Below are 24,821 nucleotides of genomic sequence, written 5' to 3' on the forward strand. Positions count from 1 at the left end.
AACTATAGCCTTGTATTATAATTTGAAGTTGGGTAATGTGATGCCTCCAGGTCTGCTCCTTTTGTTTAGCATTGCCTTGAATATGTGGGCTCTTCTTTGGTTCCATACAAATTTTTGCATTGTCTTTTCTAGTTTTCTGAAGAATTATGATGGTATTTTGATGGTAATTGCATTGAATATGTAGATTGCTTTGGGCAATGTAGTCATTTTCACAATATTGATTCTACCCGTTCATGAGCATGGGATATGTTTCCATTTGTTTGTGACATCGGTGATTTATTTCAGGAGTGTATTGTAGTTTTCCTTGTAGAGACATTTTATCTATTTTGTTAAGTATATTCCTAAGTATTTTTTGCAGTCATTGTGAAAGGGATCGAGTTCTTGATTTTATTGTCAGCTTTCTCATTGCTGGTATATAGCAGTGCTGCTGATTTGTTTAAATTTATTTTGTATCCTGAGACTTTATTGAATTCATTTAATAGAATAGTGCCTCAAATCTCAATACTAACGTTGATTGTAAATTGCCTAAATGCTTCACTTAAAAGATACATAATGGCTAGCCATATACAGAAGATTGAAGTTTGACCCCTTCCTTACACCATATGCAAAAATCAACTCAAGGTGCATGAAGGACTTAAATGTGAAACTCCAAAATATGAAAACCCTGGAAGACAGCCTAGGCAATACCATCCTGGACATAGGAATGGGCAAAGATTTTATAAAAGACACCAAAAGCAATCATGACAAAAGCAAAAATTGACAAGTGGGATCTAATTAAACTTAAGAGCTTCTGCACAGCAAAAGAAATTATCAACAGAGTAAACAGACAACCTACAGAGTGGGAGAAAATATTTGCAAACTATGCATCTGGCAATGGTCTAATATCCAGCATCTATAAGGAACTTAAGCAAATTTACAAGAGAAAAACACACAACCCCATTAAAAAGTGGGCAAAGGACATGAATAGGCACTTCTCAAAGGAAGACATGTGGCCAAGAGCATATGAAAAATAGTTCAATATCACTGGTTATTAGAGAAATGCAAATCAAAAGCACAATGAGATACCATCTCACACCAGTCAGAATGGCCATTATTTAAAAAATCAGAAAGTCACAGATACTGGCAAGGTTGTCCAGAAAAGGGAACATTTATACACTGTTAGTGGGAATGTAAATTACTTCAACCTTTGGGGAAAGCACTATAGCGATTCCTCAAAAAGCTAAAAACAGAGCTACTATTTAATTCAGCAATCCCATTACTGGGTATATGCCCAGAGGCATATAAATCATTCTACCATAAAGACACATGCACACAAATGTTCATTGCAGCACTATGCAAAGACATGCAAAGCACATGCAAAGACATGGAATCGACCTAAATGCCCATCAATGACAGATTGGTTAAAGAATATTTGGTACATACATACACCAAGGAATACAATTCAGCCATAAAAAAATAACAAGATTATGTCTTTTATGGGAACATGGATGGAACTGGAGGCTATCATTCTTAGCAAACTAGTGCAGAAACGAAAAACAAAATACTGCACATTCTCATTACAAGTGGGAGGTAAATAGTGAGAACTTATGAACAAAAAGAAAGAAGCAACAGACACTGGGGTCTATTTGAAGGGGAAGGGAGAGGAGGGAAAGGAGCAGAAAAGTTAACTATTGGGCAGTAGTCTTAATACCTGAGTGATGAAATTATATGTATAACAAACCTCCATGACACGTGTTTACCTATGTTACAAACATTCACATGTATTTCTAAACCTAAAATAAAAATTGTTTTTTTGTTTTTTTTTTTTTTGTTTTTTTTTAAGATACAGAATGGCAGATTTACAAAATACCACCAAGTATCTGCTGTCTTCAAGAGGCTCACCTAACACATAAAGACTCACATAAACTTGGCTGGGCACCGTGGCTCATGCCTGTAATCCCAGCACTTTGGGAGGCCGAGGCAGGTGGATCACAAGGTCAAGAGATAAAGACCATCCTGGGTAACGTGAAATCCTGTCTCTACTAAAAATACAAAAAAATTAGCCAGACGTGGTGGCACATGCCTGTAATACCAGCTACTCAGGAGGCTGAGGCAGGAGAATCGCTTGAACCTGAGAGGCAGAGGTTGCGGTGAGCCATCATGTCACTGCACTCCAGCCTGGGCAACAGAGTGAGACCCCATGTCAAAAACAAACAAACAAACAAACAAAAAACACTCACATAAACTGAAGGTAAGGGGGTAGAAAAAGATACTCAACTCAAATAGAAACCAAAAGTGACTAATAGTAGATGTTCTTATACCAGACAAAACAGGCTTTAAAGCAATAACAGTAAAAATAGACAAAGAAGGACATTATATAACGATAAAAAGATTAGTCCAACAGGAAGATATTACAGTTCTAAATACATAAGCACCCAACACTGGAGCTTCCAAATTTATGAAACAATTACTACTAGACCTAAGAAATGAGATAGCAACACAATAATTGTGGGGGTCTTCAATACTCCACTGACAGCACTAGGCAGATCATCAGGACAGAAAGCCAACAAAGACACAATGCAATGGACTTAAACTATACCCTAGAACAAAAGGGCTTAACAGATATTTACAGAACTTTCTACCCAACAACTCTTTCTCTCTTCAGCGCATGGAACATTCTCCAAGATAGACCACGTGACAGTACACAAAACAATTCTCAATAAATTTAAGAACATCAAAATTATATCAAACATCTTCTCAGACCACAGTGGGATAAAAGTGGTAATCGACTCCAGAAGGAACCCTCAAAACCATGCAAATACATGGAAATTAACTAATCTGTTTTTGAATGATCTTTGGGTTAACAATGAAATCAAAATGGAAATTTAAGAAATGTTTTGGAATGAGTGATAATAGTGACAGAACATATCCAAACCTGCAGGATACAGCAAAAGCAATGCTAAGAAGAAAGTTCATAGCATTAAATGCCTACACAAAAATGTCTGAAAGAGCACAAATAGACGATCAAATGTCACAACTCAATGAACTAGAGAAACAAGAACAAACTAAACCCAAACCCAGTAGAAGAAAAGAAATAACAAAAGTCAGAGCAGAACTAAATGAAATTGAAACAAGAAAATACAAAAGATAAATGAAAAAAAGAAAGCTGGTCATTTGAAAATAATAAACAAAAATCTGAAACGAAAACCTGGTTATTTGAAAAGGATAAACAAAATTGATAGACCATTAGTGAGATTAACCAAGAAAAGAAAAGAGAAGATTCAAATATGCTCATTTGGGAATGAAATGGGAGATATTATAACTGATACCATAGAAATATAAAAGATAATTGAAGGGTGTTGTGAACACCTTTGTGTGCACAAGCTAGAAAATCAAGAGGGGGTTGATAGATTCCAGCTTTTTGTTTCATTGAAACTATTCCAAAAGTTAGAAAAAGATGGAATCCTCCCTAAATCATTCTATAAAGCCAGTATCAACCTAATACCAAAACCAGGAAAGGAAATAACAACAAAAAAATCAAACTACAGACCAATATCCCTAATGACATAGATGAAAAACGTTCAAAAATACTAATAATAGGTAACTGAATCCAACAGCTTATTAAAAAGTTAATATACCATGATGAAACAGATTTCATACCAGGATTGATTTAACACATGCAAGTCAATAAATGTGATCCATTATATAATTAGAATTAAACACAAAAATCATATGATCATCTCAATAGATGTGGAAAGGGGCTTTTGACAAAATCCAGCATCCCTTTATGATAAAAATCCCCAAAACAATTGGCATAGAATAATAAAAGTTTTACCTCAAATAATAAAAGTTATCTATGACAAACCCACAGCTAACATCATACTGAACGGGGAAAAGTTGAAAGCATTCTCCTGAGAACTGGAACAAGACAAGGATGCCCACTTTTACCACTTCCATTCAACAGTACAGAAAGTCCTAGGCAGAGCAATCACACAAGAGAAAGAAAGAGAGGACATCCAAATCAGTAAAGAGGAAGTCAAACTGTCGCTGTTTGCTGATGATATGATTGTAGACTTACAGAACCCTAAAGACTCATCCAGAAAGCTCCTAGATTTGATAAATGAATTTCATTGAGTTGTCTTTCTACTAAAGAGTGTATAAAATTTTTTGCATTATCTGGATACTTCAATTACAAACATGTTCTCCTAATCTGTGGCTTGTCTTTCAACTCCTTTTATGTTCTCTTTATGATTAAGAATATTTTATTTTAAAGTTTTCAAATGTATCATTTTTTTTTACATTTTTCATATTTGTATTTCATTTAAAGACGTGTTTATTGTCCACTATCTTAAAATAAACTTCTATATTGTCTTCCAAAACATTTTAAATTTGGCCTTAAACAGTTTTGTTCCAAATCTGTGTGTAACTAATTCCGCCCCCCCTTTGCATATGATGTGCTAATAATCCTTAAAAGACCTAAGGAGAGACCTAATGGAAGTTAGAGTTTATGGCAATGAAGGTCACGGTAACATTATTAAGAAAATATTTTACATTAGCCTGATGTTGCAAAGTTTATGAGGGAGGAAGAATGCAAAATTGTTATGTGTATATAAATGTGGAGGAAACAATTTTTCCCATGACCCTTTATTGATTATTATATCCCTTTTCACTGATTAACAGTGCAAGTTACAGCATGTGTCAAGATCTGATACATTTATGGGTGCCTTTAATGGGCTACCTACTGAGTTTATTAATGAATTTGTCTATCATGGTGCTAATGCCACAGTGGTAAAACAGAAAAATAAATACTGTTCTAGAGTCCCTTCTCCTTGTTGGGAATTAAATTCCAGTGTTTCCCCAAAATTCGAATGCTGGTCGTGTGATTCTGTCAAAAGTCGGCCACTGATTGGAAAAGGCAAATGCTTAGTGGGGAAAAAGCAGTACCATAAGCTTGGCTCACTTCTCATGTATTTCTGTCCCTTTATGGTTTTGTCTTCCCAGATGTTTGTTGCTTGGGTAGCACTCCAATATTTACAGCTAGTTATTCACCATTTGCTCCTGTTCATCTTCTCTGTTTGTTTTCAGTGAGGGAAATGGTCCAAAACAAATTTGTCCTGCATTACCAGAGAAGCAACCAACTTGCCAGTCTAATTGTTTCTCTATTTTCACTTCACATTATTTTAATTCTCTTTTTTTCAAGTATATATGCCTGATTCATTTTGTAACCTGTTTTTACAATATTTTTATATTTTTAGTTCTTGTGGGTACTTAGTGGGTGTATATGTTTGTGGGGTGCATGAGATAATTTGATACAGGCATACACGACGCATAATAACCACATCATGGTAAATAGGGTATCCGTCATCTCAAGCATTTATCCTGTCTTTAGGCTACAAACAATGCAATTATACTGTTTTCATTATTTTAAAATGTACAATAAGTTATTGTTGTCTGTAGACACCCTGTTGTTCTATCAAACATTAAATCATATTTGTTCTAACTATTTTTTTGTAGCCATTAACCGTCTCCACTCCTCATCCCCAACTACCTTTCCAGACTCTGGTAACTGTCATTTTACTCCCTATTTCTATGAGTTCAATTGTTTTAATTTTTAGCTCCCACAAATTAATGAGAACATGCAAAATTTATCTTTCTGTGCATGGCTTATTTCATGGAGCATAATGAGCTCCAGTTTCATCCATGTTGTTGCTAATGATAGGGTCTCATTCTTATTTATGGCCAAATATTACTCAATTATGTAGATATACTGCATTTTCTGTATTCATTAGTCTGTTGATAGACTCTCGGGTTACTTCTTGGCTGCTGTAAATAGTGGGAGTGCAGATATCTTTTTGATAAACTGATTTTCCTTCTTTTGATTATATACCTAGCAGTGAGATTGCTGCATCATGTGGTAGTTCTATTTTTAGTTTTTTAAGGAACCTCCAAACTCATCTCCATAGTAGTTGTACTAATTTATATTCCCAAAAAGAGTGTGCAAGTGTTCCGTTTTCTCCACATCCTCTTCAGCATTTGTTATTGCTTGTCTTTCAGATAAATGTCATTTTGACTAGGGTAGAATAACATCCCATTGTAGTTTTGATTTGCATTTCTTACATGAACAACGATGTTGAGCACCTTTTCATATACCTGTGTGCCATTTGTATGTCTTCCTTTGAGAAATGTCTTTTCAGATCTTTTATCCATTTTTTTATTGGATTGTTAGATTTCTACAGAGCTGTTTGAACTACTTATATATTCTGGTTATTAATTAATTTTCAAATGAATGCTTTGCAAATATTTTCTTTCATTTTGGGAATTCATTCTTCACTTTGTTGATTGTTTTCTTTGCTGTGCACAAGAGTTTTCACTTTTTGTGATCCCTTTTGTTTATTTTTGCTTTGCCTGTACTTGTGGGATATTACTCAAGAAATCTTTGCCCAGTCCAATATCCTGGAGAGTTTCTCCATTGTGTGTTTTAGTAGTTCAGTAGTTTAAGGTCTTAAATTTAGGTATTAAATCCATTTTATTTGATTTTTGTATATTGTGAGAGATAGGAATCTAGTTTCATTTCTCTGCATAGAATATCTAGTTTTCCCACCCCCACTTATTGAGAAGATTGTCCTCTCCCCAATGTGTGTTATTGACACCTTTGTTGAAAATGAGTTTACCATAGATGTATGGATTTGTTCCTGGACTGTCTATTCAGTTCCATTGTTCTATGTGTCTGTTTTTATGCCAGTGCCATGCTGTTTTGATTACTGTAGCTCTGTAGTAAAATTTAAGTCAAGTAATGTGATTTTTTTCAGTATTGTTCTTTTTGCCCAAGGTAGCTTTGCTATTCTGGGTCTTTTGTGGTTCCATATAAATATTATATATTTTTGCTATTTATGTAAAGAATGTCATTGGTATTTGATTGCATTAAACCTGTAGATTGCTTTGGGCAGTATGGATATTTTTAACATAATTGATTCTTCCAATTCATGAACATGGAACATCTTTCCATTTGTTTGTGTCTTCTTCAGTTTCTCTCATCAATGTTTTATAGTTTTCACTGTAGAGATTGTTCACTTTGCATAAGTTAATTCCTAGGTATTTAATTAAATAAAATTAAATAAGTAGCAATTGTAAATTGAATTTATTTTTATTTCTTTTTCAGATTATTTGTTATTGGCCTATAAAAATGATACTGATTTTTAAAAGTTGATTTTATATCCTAAAACTTTACAGAATTGGTTTATCAGTTCTAAGAGTTTTCTGGTGGAGTCTTTAGAGTTTTTAGATATAAGATTGTACTGGCTGGGCATGGTGCCTCATGCCTGTAATCCCAACAGCTTGGGAAGCCAAGGCAGGTGGATCACTTGAGGTCAGGAGTTCGCAACCGGCTTGGCCAACATGGTGAAACCCCACCTCTACCGAAAAGACAAAAAATTAGCTGGGCGTGGTGTTCGGCAACTGTAACCCCCGCTACTCAGGAGGTAGAGGCTGGTGAATTGCTTGAACCCAGCAGGTGGAGGTTTCAGTGAGCCAAGATCTCGCCGTTGCATTCCAGTCTGGGCATCAAGAGGAAAACTCCATCTCAAAAAAAAAAAAAAAAAAAAAAAAAAAAAAAAAAAAAAAAAAAAAAAAAAAGATTGTACCATCTGCAAACAAGGATAATTTTGCTTCTTCCTTTCTCATTCGAATGGTCTTCATTTCTATTGCCTGATTGCGCTAACTAGGACTCTCAGCTCTATGTTGAGTAACAGTGACGAAAGCAGGTGTCTTTGTCATGTTCCCCATCTTAAAAGAAAGGCTATTAGTTTTTTCCCCATTCAGTATGATGCGAGCTGTGGGTCTGTCATATGTGACTTTTAGCGTATTAAGAATGATATTTTCAATATGTTGTTGAATTTGGTTTGCTAGTATGTCATTGAGGAATTATGTGACAATGTCTATCTGAGGTATTAGTATGTTGTTTTATTTATTTTTTTCTATGTATTTTCCTGCTTATGATATCAGAGCAACACTGGCCTTGTGAGTGAGTTTGGAAGTATTTTCTCCGCTTTTATGTTCTGAAATAGTTTGAGTAGTATTGGTATTAGTTATTCTTTAAATGTTTGCTAAAATTCAGCAGGGCTACTATTGGGTCCCAGACTTTTCTTTGCCGGAAGATTTTATTATGCCTTTGATCCCATAATTTGTTACAGGTCTGTCTGGATTTTAAATTTCTTCACAGTTCAGTGTTGGTAAGTTGCATATTTCTGGGAAATCATCCATTTCTTCTAGATTTTCGAATTTGTGGGCATATAGTTGCTTATAGTAATCTCTAATGGTCCTTTGAATTTCTACAGTATTGGCTGTTTGGTTGTAATGTCTTGTTTTTCATCTCTGATTTTATTTATTTAGGTCCTCTCTCTCTTTCTTTCTTTCTTTTTTTTTTTTTTTTTTTTTTTTTGCTAGCCTAGCTAAAGGTTTGTCAATTTTGTTTAGCTGTTCAAAAAAACTACCAGTTTGGTTTATTGATTTTTGTATTTTTTTGTTTCCTTTTATTTTATTTCTGCTCTGGTCTTTGTTATTACTTTTCTTCTAATTTTGAGTTTGGTTTGCTCTTGCTTTTCTTCTCCTTTAAGATGCATCATTAGATTGTTTATTTGGAGATTTTTTACTTTTTTTGGTTTAGGTGCTTGTAACTACAAACTTCTCTCTTAATACTGATTATGCAGGTTTCAATATGCTGTGTTTTCATCATCAATTGTTTCAATAAAAATTCCAATTTCCTTTTTAATTTCTTCATTGATCCACTGGTCATGCAGGAGCATACTGTTTAACTTCCATGTGTTTGTATAATTTCCAAATTTTCTATTTTTATTGATTTCTAGTTTTATTCCATCATGGGCAGAGGATATACTTAATATTATTTTATTTTTTGGAATGTTTTAAGACTTTTTTTTAAAATCTAACATATGGTTATGTTGTGGCTATTCTTTTTTTATACATATTTTAAAATTTTCCCCTAATTACTGACTGCCAAATAGTCTGTCTTTTTATTTTTTTATTTTACATTAAGTTCCAGGATACATGTGAAGAATATGCAGATTTGTTACATAGGTATACGTGTGCCATGATGGTTTGCTGCACCTTGACCCATCCGTTAAGTTCCCTCCCCTTGCCCACTACCCCCCAACAGTCCTTAGTGTGTGTTGTTCCCCTCCCTATGTCTGTGTGTTCTCATTGTTCAACTTCTACTTATGAGTGAGAACACGTGGTGTTTTTCTGTTCCTGCGTTAGTTTGCTGAGAATGATGGCTTCCAGCTTCACCCATGTTCTTGCAAAGGACAGGATCTCATTCCTTTTTATGGTTGTGTAGTATTCCATGGTGCATATGTGCCATATTTTCTTTATCCAGTCTATCATTGATGGGCATTTGGGCTGGTTCCATGTCTTTGCTATTGTAAATAGTGCTGCAGTAAACATAAGTGTGCATGTGTCTTTATAGTAGAATGATGTATGTTCCTTTGGGTGTATGCCCAGTAATGGGATTGCTGGGTCTAATGGTATTCCTGGTTTTAGAAGCTTAAGGAATTGCCATACTGTCTTCCATAATGATTGAATTAATTTACCTTCCCACCAACAGTTTAGAAATGTTTCTATTTCTCCACATCCTCACCAGCATCTATTCTTTCTTGACTTTTTTAATAATTGACATTATGACTGGTGTGAGATGGTATCTCATTGCGGTTTTGATTTGCATTTCTCTAATGATCACTGATGGTGAGCTTTTTTTCATATGTTTGTTGGCTGCTTAAATGTCTTCTTTTGAGAAGTGTCTGTTCATATCATTTGCTCACTTTTTGATGGGGTTGTTTTTTTCTTGTATATTTATTGAAGTTCCTTGTAAATTCTGGCTATCAGCCCTTTGTCAGATGGGTAGATTGCAAAATTTTTCTCCCATTCTGTAGTTGCCTGTTCACTCTGAAGATAGTTTCTTTTGCTGTGCAGAAGCTCTTTAGTTTAATTAGATCCCATTTCTCAATTTTGGCTTTTGGTGCAATTGCTTTTGGCATTTTCATCATGAAGTCATTGCCCTGGCTATGTACTGAATGATATTGCCTTGGTTTTCTTCTAGGGTTTTTATGTTTTTTGGTTTTGCATTGAAGGCTTTAATCCAACTTGAGTGAAGTTTTGTATGAGATATAAGGAAGCGGCCCCAGTTTCAGTTTTCTGCATATGGCTAGCCAGTTTTCCCAGCACCATTTATTGAATAGGAAATCCTTTCCCCATTGCTTGCTTTTGTCAGATTTGTTGAAGACCAGATGGTTATAGATGTGTGGCATTATTTCTGAGGCCTCTGTTCTGTTCCATTGGTCTACATGTCTGTTTTGGTACCCGTACCACACTGTTTTTGTTAATGTAGCCTTGTAGTATAGTTTGAAGCCAGGTAACATGATGCCTCCAGCTTTGTTGATTTTGCTTAAGATTACCTTGGCTATACGGGGTCTTCTTTGATTCCATATGAAATTTAAATTAGTATTTTTCTGGTTTTGTGAAGAATGTCAATGGTACTTGGATGAGAATAGAATCAAATCTACAAATTACTTTGGGCAGTATGGCCATGTGCATGATACTGATTATTCCTATCCATGAGGATGGAATGTTTTTCCATTGGTTTATGTCCTCCATTAGTTATTTGAGCAATGGTTTGAGGTCCTTCACATCTATTTTTAGCTGTGTCATTAGGTATTTTATAACCCTTTGTAGTTATTGTGAATGGGTGTTCATTCGTGATTTGGCTTTCTACTTGTCTATTGTTTGTGTAAAAGTATACTTGTCATTTTTGCACATTGATTTTGTATCCTGAGACTGCTGAAATCACTTATCATTTTGAGGAGCTTTGGGGCTAAGATGATGGGTTTTCTAAATATAAAATTATGTCATCTGCAAACAGAGACAATTTGACTTTCTCTCTTCCTATTTGAATGCGCTTTATTTACTTATCTTGCCTAATTGCCCTAACCAGAACTTCCAATACTGTGTTGAATGGGAGTGATAAGAGAGGACATCCTTGTCTTGTGCCAGTTTTCAAAGGGAGTGCTTCCAGCTTTTACCCATTCAATATATCGGCTGTGGGTTTGCCATAAATAGCTCTTATTATTTTGAGATATGTTCCATCAATACCTAGTTTATTGAGAGATTTTAATATGGAGGGATGTTGAATTTTATCAAAGGCCTTTTCTGCATCTATTGAGATAATCATGTGGTTTTTGTCATTGGTTCTGTTTATGTGATGGGTTCCTATTATTGATTTGCGAATGTTGAACCAGCTTTGCATCCCAGGGATGAAGCTGACTTGATCATGATGGATAAGCTGTTTGATGTGCTCCTGGATTTGCTTTGTCAGTATTTTATTGGGGACTTTCATATTGATGCTCATCAGGTATATTGGCCTGAAGCTTTCCTTTTTTGTTGTGTCTCTTCCCATTTTGGTATCAGGGTGGTGCTCGCTTTATAAAATGAGTTTGGAAGGGGTTCATCCTTTCAATAATCTGGAATAGTTTCAGAAGGAATGGTACCAGTTCCTCTTTGTACCTCTGGTAGAATTGGCTGTGAATCCATCTGGTTCTGGGCTTCTCTTGGTTGGTAGGCTATTAGTTACTGACTCAATTTCAGAACTCATTATTGGTCTATTCAGGGATTCAACTTCTTTCTGTTTTAGTCTTGGGAGGGTGTATGTGCCCAGGAATTCATCTATTTCTTCTAGATTTTTTGGTTTATTTGTGTAGAGGTGTTTATAGTATTCCCTTAGGGTACTTTGTATTTCTGTGGGGTCAGTGGTAATATCCCCTTTATCATTTCTATTGTATCTATTTAATTCTTCTGTCTTTTCTTCTTTACTAGTCTAGCTAGTGGTCCATCTATTTTGTTATTTGTTTCAAAAAAGCAGCTTCTGGATTCATTGATTTTTTTGGAAGATTTTTTGCGTCTCTGTCTCCTGAAATTCTGCTCTAATCTTAGTTATTTCTTGCCTCCTGCTATCTTTTGGATCAGTTTGCTCTTGCTTTTTTAACTCTTTTAATTGTGATGTTAAAGTGTCAATTTGAAATCTTTCTAGCTTTCTGTTGTCGGCATTTAGTGTTATAATTATCCCTCTTAACACTGCTTTACCTCTGTCCCAGAGATCCTGATATGTTTTCTCTTTGTTTTCATTGGTTTCAAAGAACTTCTTGATGTCTGCCTTAATTTCATTATTTACCCAAGAGTATTCAGGAGCAGGTGGTTCCATTTTCATGTAATTGTGTGGTTTTGAGTGAGTTTCTTAAGCCCAAGTTCTAATTTGATTGTACTGTGGTCTGAGAGGCTGTTATGATTTCAGTTTTTTTTTTTTTTTTTTTTTTTTTTTTTTTTTTTTTTTTGCATTTGCTGAGGAGTGTTTTACTTCCAATTATGTGGTCAATTTTAAAATAAGAGCCATATTGCACTGAGAAGAATATATATTCTGTTGATTGTGGGTGGAGAGTTCCGTAGATGTCTGTTAGGTCCACTTGATCCAGAGCTGAGTTCAAGTCCTGAATATCCTTGTTAATTTTCTGTCTCAATCTGTCTAATATTGACAGTGGAGTGTTAAAGTCTCCCACTATTATTGTATGGTAGTCTAAGTCTCTTTGTAGGTCTCTAATGTCTTGTTTTATGAATCTGGATGTTCCTATATTGGGTGAATATATATTTAGAATAGTTAGTTCTTCTTGTTGAATTTTCCCTTTACCATTACATAATGCCATTCTTTGTCTCTTTCTTTTTGGTTTAAAGTCTGTTTTGTCAGAGACTAGGATTGCAACCCCTGTTTTTTTGTTTTCCATTTGCTTGGTAAATTTTCTGCCATCCCTTTATTTTGAGCCTATGTGTGTTTGCTAGTCTGTGTCTTTTAATTGGGGCATTTAGCCCGTTAACATTTAAGGTTAGTACTCTTATGTGTGAATTAGATGCTGTCATCATGACACTATCTGGTTCTTTTGCACACTGATGCATTTTCTTCATAGTGTGATTGGTCTTTATATTTTGATGTGTTTTTGCTGTGGCTGGTACTGGTTTTTCCTTTTCATACTTAGTGCTTCTTGTTCTTCCAAGGCAGGCCTAGTGGTAACGAAATCCCTCAGCATTTGCCTCTCTGGGAAGGATTTTGTTTCCTCTTCACTTATGAAGCTTAGTTTGGCAGGATATGAAATTCCGGGTTGAACATTTCTTTCTTTAACAATGTTGAATATTGGCCTCCAGTCTCTTCTGGCTTGTAGACTTTCTGCTGAGAGGTCTGCTGTTAGTCTGATGGGCTTCCCTTAGTAGGTGACTTGGCCTTTCTGTCTAGCTGCCCTTAACATTTCTTTTCCTTCACTTCTACCTTGAAGAATCTGATTATTATGTGCCTTAGGGTTGATCTTCTTGTGGAGTATCTTAGTGGCATTCTCTGTATTTCTTGAATTTGCATGTTGGCCTGTCTTGCTAGGTTGGGGAAGTTCTTCTGGATAATATCCTGAAGTTTGTTTTCCAGCTTGTTTCCATTCTCCCCGTCTGCTTCAGGTCCTCTAATCAATCATAAGTTTGGTCTTTTTACGAAGTCCCATATTTCTTGGAGACTTTGTTCATTCTTTTCCATTCTTTTTTCTCCAGTCTTGTCTGCCGGCCTTATTTCAGCAAGGTGGTCTTCACACTCTGATATCCTTTGTTCTACTTGGTTGATTCTGCCGTTGATACTGCTGTATGCTTCATGAAGTTCTCTTGCTGTGTTTTTCACCTCCATCAGATTGTTTATGTTTTTCTCTAAACTGGCTATTCTAGTTAGCAGCTCATCTAACCTTTATCAAGGTTCTTAGCTTCTTTGCATTGGGATAGAACATGCTCATTTAGCTCAGCATAGTTTTTTATTACCCATCTTCTAAAGCCTACTTCTGCCAATTCACCTATCTCATCCTCCGCCCAGTTCTGTGCCCTTGCTGGAGAGACATTGCAATCATTTGGAGGAGAAGTGGCACTCTGGCCTTTTGGGATTTTAGCCATTTTTTCAGTGATTCTTTCTTATTTTCATGAGTTTGTCTAGTTTCAATCTTTGAGGCTGCTGACCCTTAAATGGGGTCATAGCGAGGGCTTTTTTGTTATTGTTGCTGTTTATGCTGCTGATACTGTTTTTGTTGTTGACGCTCTTCTGCAGGGTTGCTGCAGTTTGCTGGGGGTTCACTTCAGTCCCTATCCATCTGGTTCACTCCCATGCCTGGACAGCAAAGATGGGTGCCTTCTCCTTCTTCTAAGGTCTCTGACCTCAAGGGGCAACAACCTGAGACCAGCAGGATTGCTTCTGTATAGAGTGTCTGGCAACACGTGTTGGAGGGTCTCATCCTGTTGGGTGGCTTGAGAACAGGACCAGTTTAATGAAGCATTTTGTCCCTTGGTGGAGGGGGTGTGCTTTGCTTGGGGAAACACACTCTTTTGGGCTGCCTGGATTCCTCAGAACTACCAGGAGGAAAGGCTAAGTCTCCTGGTTTGCAGAAACTGCTGCCACCCCGCCCGCTAGGGGCTCAGGCCCAGGGAGAGGCTCTGTCCCTGAGCCTCTGACTGGAGTTATTGGAGATCCTACATGGACGCCCTGCCCAGTGAGAGACAATGAGTCAGGGTCAGGCCTGAGGAGGCACTCTGGCCATAGTCTGCTACAACCAGTGTGTTGCGCTGTGGGGGACACGTCTTGGGACCAAGCTGTCCAGCCTCCCTGGCTCCGGTGGGTGGAAAGCATGGCCTGGAGCTATAGAGATGAAAGCCACCCTTCCCCTGCCCAGGGAACTTAGTGTGTTAGGCAGTTGTGAGTCTCAGTGCTGGCTGCTGCCCCTCCCCCAAAGAGCTCAAAGGGCTTAGACAGCAGGTAACCACAGCTGTGGTGCTGGTCACCCCTCCTCCTGGGAGCTTGGTAGGCTTAAGTAGATTCCAGCTGAGAGGCTGTTGAGGATCTGCATGGCTCTAGGGTTGGGATGCTAGGCCCTGGTGGTGTGTGTTCACAAGTGGAATCTTCAGATCCATGGGTTGTACAGTTCCATGGAAAAAGCATGGTTTCCCTCGCTGGATAGCACAGTCACTCACAGCCTCCCTTGGCTGGGGGTGGCGGCTGCACTGCCCTGCGTGGCTCTCAGGTGGGCCGCCACACCACATTGCTCTTCCTTCCTCTCCATGGATCACACCAGCCTGCTAGTCAGTTCTGATGAGAGAACCTGGATACCTTGGTTGTCAGTGAAGGATTCACATGCTTATTATGGTTCTTTTCAATGGACGCCTCCGTTTGCAGCTGTTTCTCATTGGCCATCTTGGCCCTGCCCCTATATCTATTCTTGAGAATGATCCTTGTGCTAAAAAGAAGAATGTGTATTGTGTAGCCATTGGATAAAATGTTCTGTAAATATTTAGTAGGTCAATTTGGTCTACAGTACACATTAAGTCCAACGTTTCTTCTTTCATTATCTGTCTGAATGATCTGTCCAGTGCTGAAAGTGGGTGTTAAAGTCTCCAGTTATTGTTGTATTGAGATCTATTTCTGCCTTTAGCTCTACTAATATTTGCCTTATATATCTGGGTGAGCCACAGTTGGATATATATACTTTAAATTATTATATGTTCTCACTGAATTGACCCCTTTATCATTATATAAAGTCTATTTTGTCTTGTCGCTTTTTGTCTTGAAATCTATTTTGTCTGATGTAAGAATAACTAATCCTACTCTTTTTAAGTTTCCATTGGCATGGAATATGGCATGGAATATCTTATTCCATCCCTTTATTTTCGGGCTCTGTGTGTCTTTGTAGGTAAAGTATGCTTCTAGCAGGCAAAAAAATCATTGACAATTTTTTTTTTTCTTATTCGCTCAGCTACTCTGTTTGTTTTGATTGGACAGTTTAGTTCATTTACATTCAATGCTATTGTTGATAAGTGGAAATTTACTCTTGCCATTTTATTATTTGCTTTCTTTCTTTCTTTTTTTTTTTGTCTTCTCAACATTCTTTCCTTCCTTCCTGTGTTTCTTTTCATTACGGTAATTTCTCTGATGGCATGTTTTAATGAATTTATTTTTTTTGTATATCTGTTGTATATATTTTGATTTGAGTGTGTGACGAGACTTGCAAATATTATCTTAGAAGCCATTATGAAAACTGATGACAGCACTGATTACATAAATAAACTAACAAACAAGCAAGTAGAAAACTAATAGAAGCTCTACACTTTAACATTGTCTTCCTGCTTTTTTAACGTATTTGTTTCTCTTAATATCTCATTGCATGGTTTATATCTTGAAAAGTTGTAGTTATTACTTTTGATCAGTTTGGCCATTAGATCTACTTAAGATTTGAATCATTTACACAGCATAATTACAGCGTTATAATATTCTGTGTTTTTCTGTTTACTTACTATTACTAGTGAGCTTTGTATCTGAAGACGATTTCTTACTGTTCATTAATGTCTTTTTCTTTCAGATTGAATAACTCCCTTGAGCATTTCTTGGAGGACAGGTCTTGTGCTGATAAAATCTCTCAGCTTTTGTTTGTTTGATGATATGGTTTGGGACTGTGTCCTCAACCAAATCTCATGTCAAATTGCAGTGCCCACTTTTGGAGGTGGGGCCTGGTGGGTGGCGATTGGATCGTGGGAGCAGATTTCCCCACTGGTAATGTGTCACAATAATGAGTGAGTTCTTGTGACATCTGGTCGTTTGAAAGTATGAGACACCTTCCCATGCTCTCTTGCTCTTGCTCTGGCCATGTAAGACAGTTGTTCCCAATTTGTCTTCTGCCATGAGTAAAATCTCCCTGAGGCCATCCCAGAAGCAGATGCTGCCATGTTTCCTATACAGTCTGTGGAACTGTAAGCCAGTTAGACGTCTTTTCTTTATAAAAATTATCCAGTCTCAGATTATTTTTTTATAGCTGTGCAAGAATGGACTAATATATCTGGGAGAGTCTTTATTTTTCCTTCATGTTTGAAGAATATTTCCACTAGATATTATAGTGTAAAAATTTTCTTCCTTCAGCACTTTAAATATGTCACACCACTCTCTCCTGGCCTGTAAGTCTTCCACTGAAAAGTCTACCGTCAGTGTATTAGACTTTCATTATATGTTATTGACTTCTTTTCTCTTTTTGCTTTTAAAATTATTTCCTTATCCTTGACCTTTGGGAGTTAGAGTTTTCAATGTCTTAAGATAGTCTTCTTTTGTTTAAGTGTGCTTGGTGTTCTGTAACCTTCTCGTACTTGAATATTGGTATCTTTCTCTAAGTTTGGGAAGTTTCTCGTTATTATCTGTTGAATAAACTTTATACCTCCATCTCTCTCTCTACCTCAGCTGCCAATGTTTTGGATCACCCCTGCAGCCAGCAAGTCTCAGTGTCTCACCCAAGGCCCATTGTGAATACTCCCTGGCTACCGCTGCTGATGATTCAGGGTTCATAAGTTCTTTAGTCAACAGGCGATGAATGCTGCCAGGTCTGGGTCCTTCCCTTCAAGGCAGTGGGTTTTCTTCTGACCCAGAGTGAGTCTAGGTTTGTGGTCTGGGAGCAAATACCTGGAAAGAAGGCCTCACAACTCTGCCTGGTACCCTATCCTACTATGGCTGAGCTGGTATACAAGTTGCAAGACAAAGTTCTCTTCACTCTTCTCTCTCCTCTTCTCACGCAGAAGGAAGAATGATCTCCTGGCACTGTGAACCGTGCTGCTGGGGTGGGGGGAGGCCTGGCACAAGTACTGTCTTGGTGGCCCCAGCTGGTCTATTGATTCCAGGCCCAGCATTGTGTAAGTATTTGCTCAGGAATTATAGTCTTTGTGACTTAAGCTCCCATTTGAGCTTATTCAGTATTCCAGAGCCCTTTAGTTCATGTCGGCAGAACTCAGGTTCTGACCACTGGAATGGACAGTTACCCTCTGCCCAGGGCTGGTTTAAAACTTCCCCTCAGGCCTGGCGTGGTGGCTCACGCCTGTAATCCCAGCACTTTGGGAGGCCCAGGTGGGAGGATCACCTGCGGTCGGGAGTTAGAGACCAGTCTGACCAACATAGAGAAACCCCGTCTGCACTAAACACTCAAAATTAGCCCGGCATGGTGGCGCATGCCTGTAATCCCAGCCACTCAGGAGGCTGAGGCAGGAGAATCGTTTGAGCCCGGGAGGCGGAGGTTTCAGTGAGCTGAGGTGGTGCCACTGCACTCCAGCCTGGGTAACAAGAGCAAAACTCCATCTAAAAAAAAAAAAGGAAAAATTCCCTCCGTGGGAGTCAGCTTAGTTCTTCTCACCGTGACAGGGCAGCAATGAGTTCCAGTGCAAAACCCTGCAATCACCGTGCTCCTCCTCTCCTAGGCGCACAGACTGCTCTCCACACCACAGGTCTGCTGCTGAAGGATGGAGGGGAAGTAGTGTTGGCAATGTGAGACACTTTCCCTACCCTCTTCACTGCCTCTTTCAGTGATGGGAAGTTAAAACCAGGTACTGTAATTACTCACCTAATTTTTGGTTCTCATGAAGGTGCCTTTTTGTGTAGTTGTTAAATTTGATATTCTGGTTGGGAGGACAATCAGTGGAGCCTTCTGTTTGGCCATGTTGCTCAACCTCCTTAAAATCTTGTATTTCTTTGTTTTTAAAAGATCTATTCCTAATCACCTTAAATATATCAATGGCTTCTTTTAGATTTTGCATATTTCTGCATTACTTATGTGTCTGATTCTATAGTTTGTTTTTCTTTCACTCAAACTCATTGTGGTTTGCTTTCTCATATGTTTAGAATTTTTTACTTATGAGCTTATTTTTCTTCAAATATTATCTTTAAATACTCTTGATGATTTGAATTAAAAATTTCCTTCAAAGAAGATTCTTTTTTGTTCACTTTTTCATGTACCTGGAATCACCATCAGTGAAGAAACACTTTACTATTTTTACAGTTAGTTACAGACCATAAAATTTTTGTAAATTCTAAGCTCAAACATGTATGGCTTTTTGCTTGAGATGAAGTTATCATAAAATACTTTTTCAAAAACTTTCTCCTTACACTACACTAGAGCCAAGGCCAAGTTGGGAAAGTTTCCTCAATGTCTCTCTATTGGGTGAGTTTATTCTTTTTCCTTCCTTCTTCCCCTCCTTTCTTCTTCTTTCACGCCTTCTAATTCTCAGTCTGATTTCTCACTCTTCAATGGCATTAGGAATTGTCTCCTGTTCCTGAAATGTGGCCCATTAGAACCTAAGCAATAAGCCAGCAAGCCTGGCAGTTAACGCCAAACAAATTCCGATATCAGACTTCCTTTAATTCTGTAGATCCAGACTCTGATTTTTTTTTTCTCTTCTCTATTGAATTTTCATATTTTTGTGAGGTTTTGTTAATGTGACTTAAATTATATTTTAAATAGAATTTTGGTGTGTTATATGTAGACTTTAGTCTGAACAATAAAAAACAGTTACAAGGTTTTTTGTCTTGCTTAATTCAATACAACTCCATTTGAATATGTAATATGTAAATTATCCTTAAGCATTTAATCAAATGAACTTCTTGCAGCATTTATAAGCCTTTTGAAAAAAGTTGTTACGTAAACCAAAGATATTGCAATAGCCCTTTCTTTTTACATAGAAATGCACTCAAAATATAGTTTAAGAAAAAAAAGCTGGCCAAGTGCGGTGGCTCACACCTGCAATCCCAGCACATTGGGAGGCCCAAGGTGGGCAGATCACCTGAAGTTGGGAGTTTGATACCAGCCTGACCAACATGGAGAAACCCCATCTCTACTAAAAATACAAAATTAGTTGGACCTGGTGGTGCGCGCCTGTAGTCCCAGCTACTTGGGAGGCTGAGGCAGGAGGATCGCTTGACTCCTGGAGGTGAATGTTGTGGTGAGCCGAGATTGCATCATTGCACTCCAGCCTGGGCAACAAGAGTAAAAGTCCAATCAAAAGAAAATAATAAAAAGAAAAAAGAAAAGAAAAGAAAAGTAAAGAGAAGAAAAAGCCCTAAGCCCTACAAATTCTAATTCTGGCCATATATTTTTAGCTCTAAAACAAAAATACAAAAGTAAACATTCTAAATAAAATTACGTAAGTGCACAATAATGAATTATTGCAACATAATTATCATAAGAGCTGTGATATTTCAGAGGGCCAACAGTGCTCCTCATTTTAACATTTAGGATACTTAAATTGAATTTCTAAATGGAAGAAAGGAGTTAAAAGCTGATTTTCTGGCCTTTCCTGTAGGTTCAGATAGGTGAGAAACGTTGAAACTTTTTGGATCTTTCTTGACACATTAATTAAAGCAATTGCTAAGAGGATACCTACAACAGACACAAATAAAATAGGCTCTAGCGAAGAATTATGACTGTATCAGCCCAGCAATTAGATCAGCTGTATGTAATTACTGTGTTTGCATGTTAAGTGATATATTACTGGCGTTTATGAGAACCAGTCGCTTCTGAGAATGGGAACAAATCTTGTACTCCAGGGGGTGGGATAGGCCGTGATCGGTTATGTATAAAAGCTGAAAGGATCCAAGAGCTGATGGCTTCTCTGAACCTTAATGGCTTGTAGCAATTCAGTCTTATCTCTTCTAACTATACATGACCAAACTGTGGAGAGACTTAGACATCAGAAGTTGTGTCTAATGGTTGTGTCTAATGGTTGTGAAGTCAATGCTAAGTAAAGTAAGTTGTGTCTGAGGTCATGAGCTAAGTAAATTTGGTGCTGAGTGTTATCTCATACTTCTGGTGTCAGTCTGAAATCAAGATCACTTCTCCTGCAAAAACAGAGTGGACAATCAATAAAATTTTCATAAAATGGAGAATGCCATTAATTGACAATTTTGCTCAGAGACTTGCTAAAACCATTTATAGATAAAAGGTATGCCACACTACACCTTTTTAAAAGCATGTGAATAAACGTGCAGTTTAATATTTCAGGTTTCTATGAAATTTATTGGATAAAATATTTTTAAGTAATGAAAGGAATGATAAAACAATTTATTGAACTCTAAGGTTCAAATATTTAAATATTCTCAACAAACACAATACACCTGATAATGTTTCCTTCCACTGAAATTTCAGTTTTTAAAATGATTTTATAAACGCTGTTGTTCTAAAGGTTAATAGTTAGACAAATAACTTTAAAACATGGCATTTATTCATTAGGCACTAATTCCAGGAAGATGTTTGTAGATGCAATAGAAATAACTATTAAAAATATGCGATAATGAAAATGTGAAATTTATTATCATGTCTATTCTTCCACTGGCAGTTGCTTTTACTCCATTGTTGAAGAAAATTATTTCCTTCTTTGCTCTGCTCCTACTTTAGCCTAAATATCTTTGCAATCAGGCATGTGACTGACAGAAAAGTGAATTTGAAAAGTTGCAGTAACATCAAAAAAGAGAAATGCAAAATATGCTTCTGAAAATAAATATCACTTATTAAAACACATCATATTGGTTTAAAACCTCAAATTTTTAAAGCACATGAGAGAAAGGGTATAGTGATAAAATCTGTGTGTGACTAGAACATGAGAGAATATTTATCCATTCATTTCCTTTCCTTATCAAATATTTAGGGACAATAACCATGCCATGTATTGATAATCCCTATGATTTTAATGTGGCATGAAGAAAATTAAATAGATAGGGTGGTCAACTAAAAATTAGTGTATATAGGTCTTGTGTTATCTGTCGATCTCTATGTTGTTTGATGTGTCACCAGGTATGTTTTCCCGTGTCTGTATTTTATTCACATATTAGCTATAACTGACCTCAGGAAAATGAAGATCACAGTGCAAGGTATTCTCTTCTCTTCATTACGTGTCTGCAACCTTTTGCACAAGATATAATTGACTTAGAAAAAAGATATAATTAATAACATCTTGGCCATAATCTGAAAAACTTTAAGGCAATTTTCTGCAAAAAGTTTGAGAGGAAAAACACGTATTGATCAGTACTAAGTAGTAAAAATTTATTGCAATGTCGTCAGTTGCCTTATTCTAGATCAATACAAATCTCACCAAAAGCTTCTTAAATGCAATAAGAATTTGACAAGGCCCTTTTGTCACGGATTAGTGTTAAAGCAATGAAAGAGCCCCCAAGGAAAATTCTCCTTCTGGCTGCAATGCCAGCTGTATTCTGTTTCTGAAGTGTTGTGTGCATGTATGACATCTTTATTGATATCGTGGATGTCTGAAAAGAAAGAAGAGCTTAAACATTTTGTGCACTGGGTAATGTAAATGAGAATATAACCTGAAAATTTAAATTTAAATTCATTGTTTCTATCAAAAATCCACTGTTTGATGCATGTTATATTGCCGAGCAGAATTAGATTAGAGAAGCACAATCTCAATTAAGTTCTGCCACATTTTTACACTATTCCATCACACCAATTTTAAATTAATAAAAACATAATGTAATATTTTCAATAAGACATAAGAATCATTTAGCAAAACATTTATTTTTCCTGAGAAGGAAAAATGTTGTAAATTGAATGTAATTTAAATTTAGGTTTCACCCAAGAAAGCAACCACGTAAAATAGTAGAATCTAATTTGGAACTGCAGAAGCAGTTCTCAGGCGCTTGAGACAAGCCACATTTCATGAATTCTGATAATACTGGAATTTAGTCATCTTGGCAGTATTGTAATGTCAGTTTGCATAAGTAAGTCCATTGAGGCTTGCTTATTTTGGTACATGCTTCTTTTGGCACTTTCAATTATTTGGAAAGAGAAAGCACATGCATCTTTCATGATATTTATATGAATTTAATTTTATGAAATGTATCAGTTTAACCATATAGAGATTATCTTTTTCAAACAGAAGAAAAACTTGATTTGGGAAACGTACTTTTGCTTAGTTATTTCGGTGCCTTTTTTTTTTTTTTTTAACTGGTCAGATAAACTCAGTTATACTTTTGATGCCGGACTTGCTTTTTATTCTTTGTCTCTTCTCTATATTCTTGCCTTTCCAATCTCAAATAATGTCCCTTGTTAGTGCAGCTATGTAGCTCTATTTACTACAATTTCTATCTATTGGCATAATTGGTCTGATTTTTAAAATTATATTAGTATTAATAGGTAACAGCAATTTCACATTAGTATATAATATTGCTTTACAAATTGGATGATATAAATTCAGAATGTGTCTGATAATCATTAGAAAGACATACATACATAATAAATACATTATAAAATATAGGCATAGAAAAATTATATGTATAGAAAAATTATATATACTGAATATAATACAAAATAAAATGTGAGGTGAGCCTAGGGCAGTGCCAGGCTAAGCACAGTGATGCCATTCTATTTATAACTACCATTATTTGAAGTTAATTTCTGAGGTTCACTTAATGCTTACTGCCATCTCACCAGAAGTTCCAGCATTAAAATAAACATAACAATATGGGGATTGCATAACAATACATTCTGCAAATAATTAAAAATCGTTTCTTAGCTTAGTTGAAATTCTTAGCTCCAAGGAAAAGACCTGAAGGGCTACCTTGAATTATTGATTGAGATATGGATCAACACAATGAAGAGCAGTGGAGTGGTTTAGATTATTAGTAACATATCAAAGAGGACCTAGCCTTACAGTCTGACAGAGTTTAAAAGCCATTATTGCTGTCATTTTCTGCATTATGGACTCCAATGTAAATACAAAGGCACATATGGTTAACTACACGGAAGAGCCTGTTCCTACACAGGGCTGTCACCTGTACCAAAGCTTTGAAACCTACTTATATTGAAACATACGAGAATTGTTAAAGGACAACTAATGATATGAAAGGAATGAGGCTTTGAGAAGAAAGTCTATCAGGCTTCAGACGTAGGCTCTGCAACTGACTAGCTCTGTGCCTTCGTGAAATTTACTTCAGCCCTTTGGCTCCAGGTCCCTGATCATAAAAAAAGGTGGGGGGGAGCATAGGTCATAATATACATTTCTGAGAAGTATTTATGCCTTAGAGCCTTCATACTCTGTTTGCAACTAGAGAGAGAGCGTTTTAACGTGAGTCCTTCATCCACTGTCATAATAAGTACAGTCCCCGCTATCACATTTATCTTTTTGTTGTTTGGTGTTCTTCCCCTGAGGCTTTAGTTTTCTTGTCTTTCCTTCTGGCCACTAATTCCTAATCACTGGATGTTGTGACTGAATCTTCCTGAGTTGGTCCCCTGAATGCATTCCATGGTAAAATCTGATAGACTTCCCAAATCCCAAATCTTCAGACCAGGGCTCAAATTGAAACCTGTGTTGGAACACAGCCATGCCTATTAGTTTATGCCTTGTCTATAGCTGTGATCACCACAAAGGCAGAGATGGTGACAGAGACCTTATGACCCTAAAAGCCTGAAATGGTTGCCATCTTGCTTTGGACAGAAAGAGGTAAAGACCTCTGAAAGAAAGACCTCTGCTGTAGACAATAGAGTGGCGGTCTGGTTTTATCTTGAGTTATTTCATGTCCGGTTCATCTTTCTGGAATACAGAAGATGGATTGAAATACTCCATTCTGTCCTGCAACTATAGTGCTTCTGCTTTCATAATAGACATTAAAAAATCATTCAGTAAACAGGTCAGAGCACTAACCTTTTTTTTAAAAAGCTTTTAATTGATCAAATTAAACATAATCTCCCAATGTTTTTGGTATTAAACTTATGTTTTGCTTCCTTATCCTAAAATAGTCTTTAAATGGTATTATAACAAGAACATATATACCAGGCATTAGAGCACATTTTAATTTCTAATGGTGAATTTTGTGTACTTCTAAGATCATTCACAGATTCTGATTACCTTCAATCTCAATTTCCCAAAGATCTGGATTCCCAACTCAGGTGGAGAAATCTTTAGCTAAT

The sequence above is a fragment of the Rhinopithecus roxellana genome, chromosome 1 (genome assembly GCF_007565055.1).
Source record: "Rhinopithecus roxellana isolate Shanxi Qingling chromosome 1, ASM756505v1, whole genome shotgun sequence".
NCBI lineage: Eukaryota > Metazoa > Chordata > Mammalia > Primates > Cercopithecidae > Rhinopithecus > Rhinopithecus roxellana.